This window comes from Belonocnema kinseyi, chromosome 6 (genome assembly GCF_010883055.1).
Source record: "Belonocnema kinseyi isolate 2016_QV_RU_SX_M_011 chromosome 6, B_treatae_v1, whole genome shotgun sequence".
Taxonomy (NCBI): Eukaryota; Metazoa; Arthropoda; class Insecta; order Hymenoptera; family Cynipidae; genus Belonocnema; species Belonocnema kinseyi.
This window is the reverse complement of record NC_046662.1, coordinates 26,400,767-26,403,546: the sequence shown is the minus strand read 5'-3', so window position 1 is coordinate 26,403,546 and position 2,780 is coordinate 26,400,767. Positions and strand designations below refer to the sequence as shown.

Below are 2,780 nucleotides of genomic sequence, written 5' to 3'. Positions count from 1 at the left end.
CCGGAATAGCGCGTACGCAGTCCCGACTAACAAAAATTATACGTCCGAGATATCCACATTAGGGATATTCGCATATGTCAGCTCGAGCACAGTGTTAATGAAATAATCTTTGTTCCTAATTGGTTCTAGAACACACTTGTAACAGGGTTCTAGAACTTCGATATAACACTGTTACAACACATTTATAAAATAAACTTGAAACAAATATTATAGAGCGTCTGTGATCAGTTTGTTCTAAAAGAATTCCATAGCAACTGTTACAGAACAGCGCTGTCACATAGTTCGAGAACAGTTCTGTCGCAGTTTTGTCACAGTGTTCTAGAACACTGTTACCTTTTTGTTCTAGAACAATTCGGTCACCACCATGTAACAACTGATATAGAACACAGTTCCTTTTTTGATCTGGAACTGTTACAAAACGTGTTTACTGGGTTGTAATCAAGATAATTTACTTGTAATCCAGATAATCTATTTGTAATCCAGAGTAACCCACATGTTACCCAGTCTTAATCCGCCGTGGTTTATTTGTAAATCGGAGTAAGTCAGAATAATATACGCTTAATCCACAATAATACACTTTCCATCCAGAATAATACACTTGTAATATAATTATAATATACTTTTAATCTAGTTATAATCCGTGATAATCCAATTCTAATTCGAAGTAATTCAGTTCTTGTAATCCAGGGTAATCCACTTGCAATCCACAGTTATGTACTTGTAAATTAGTTATAATGCGGAATAATCTACTTGTAAATTGGAGAAACCAAGATGTCAGTTGAAATTCAGAATAATCCACATAATATACTTGTAATCCAGAGTAATCCACTTGTAACCCAGTCCTAATCCGCCGTGGTTCAATTTTAAATCGGAGTAAGCCAGGTTAATCCACCATAATTTACTTTCAATCCTGTATACTCCACTCGTAATCCAGATAATCCACTTGTAATCCAGCATCATCCAATTGTTGTCCAGTCCTAATCCGACGTGGTGTTCTTGTAAATCGGAGTAAGTCAGGAAATACGCACTCAATCCACAATAATCCACTTGTAATACAGTTTTAATCTACTTTTTATCTAGTGTTAATCCGAGGTAATTCAATTATACTCCGAACTAATTTAGTTCTAATCCTAAGTAATCCAATTCTGATCCGAAGAAGTCCAGATCTAATCCACAATAATCCAGTTATACTTCTATTAATCCACTTGTAAATCGGTGTTACCCAAAAAAGCCACTTGTAGTCCATTTGCAATCCATAGTAATCCACGTGTTAATTGGAATAATCCACTTGTAAATTGGAATAATCGACTTGTAAATAAGTTATGATTCGAGGTAATCCACTTGTAAATTGGAGAAATCAAGGTAAGTCAGTTGCAATTCATATTAATTCACTTGTAATCCAGAGAATCCACTTTTAATCCAGAGTAATCCACTTGTTACCCAGTACTAATCCGCCGTGGTGCATTTGTAAATTGGAGTAAGCCATATTAATCCACTTGTAATCCAGAGTAATGCGCTTATTACCTAGTCCTAATCCGTCGTGGTTCACCTGTAAATCGGAGTAAGCCACGGTAATACACTCTTAATCCACAATAATTCACTTTCAATTCAGTATAATCGACTTGTAATCCAGTTATAATTTACTTGTAATCTAGTTATAATCCGAGTAATCCAATTCTACTCCGAAGTAATTCAGTTCTAATCCCCAGTAATCCAATTCTGATCTGAAGTAATCTAGATCTAATTAGCCGTAATCCATTTCTACTTTGAGTAATCCACTTGTAAATCGGGGCTAACCAGAATAAGCGACTTGTAATATAAAGTAATCCACTTGTAATCTAGGTTAATCTACTTGTAATTCAGAGATATCTACTTGTAATTCACTTTTAATTTAGAGTAATCCACTTTTATCCCAGCATATTTAACTTTTAATCTAGTTCTTATCCGTTATGATCCACTTGTAAATCGGAATAATCCACTTGTACTCCAAGTAATCCGTTTAAAATCTAGTTCGAATCCACCATAATCCACTTGTAAATCGAAGTAATGCAGAGTAAGTCAGTTGTAGTTCAGAGTAATCCACTTGTAATCCACATAACCCACTTGCATTCCAGCGTAATTCACTTTTTATCCAGTTCTAAACCCACTTGATCCACTTGTAAATCGAAATAAGTCAGAGTGATCTACCATAATTCACTTTAAGTTCAGGATAATCCACTTGTAATCGAGTTAAAATCTACTTGTAATCTAGTTATAATCCGAAGCAATCAAGTTTCAATTCGCGGTTCTTTAGTTCTAATCCCTAGTAATCCAGTTCTGATCCGAAGGAATCCAGATCTAATTCTCGGGAATCCAGTTCTGCTCCGAGTAATCCACTTGTAAATTGAGGTTGTCTAGAATAAGCCACTTGTAATCCAGAGTAATAAACTTTTAATCCAGGGTATTTCACTTTTAATCCAATTCTAATCTAGTTATAATTCGTGGTAATTCAGTTCTGGGCCGTAATAATCCAGTTCTAATGCCCAGTAATCCAGTTTTTATCCCCAACAATCCACTTGAAATCCACAGTTATCCAGTTGCAATGCGCCGTGGTATATTGATAAATAGGAGTAATACACATTTAATCCAGAGCAATCCACTTGTAAATTAGTTATAATTCACAGTAATCTACTTGTAATTCAGAGTAATCCAGGGTAAGTCAGTTTTAATTCAGAGTAATCCACAGTAATCCACTTGTAACTCAGAGTAATCCAGGGTAAGTCAGTTTTAATTCAGAGTAA

At 35.1% G+C, this 2,780-nt stretch overlaps 1 pseudogene; it reads right to left on the bottom strand.

Moving 5' to 3' along the window:
* Positions 1-142, bottom strand: LOC117175767 (annotated as a pseudogene).
* Between the last annotated feature and the right edge of the window lie 2,638 nt (positions 143-2,780).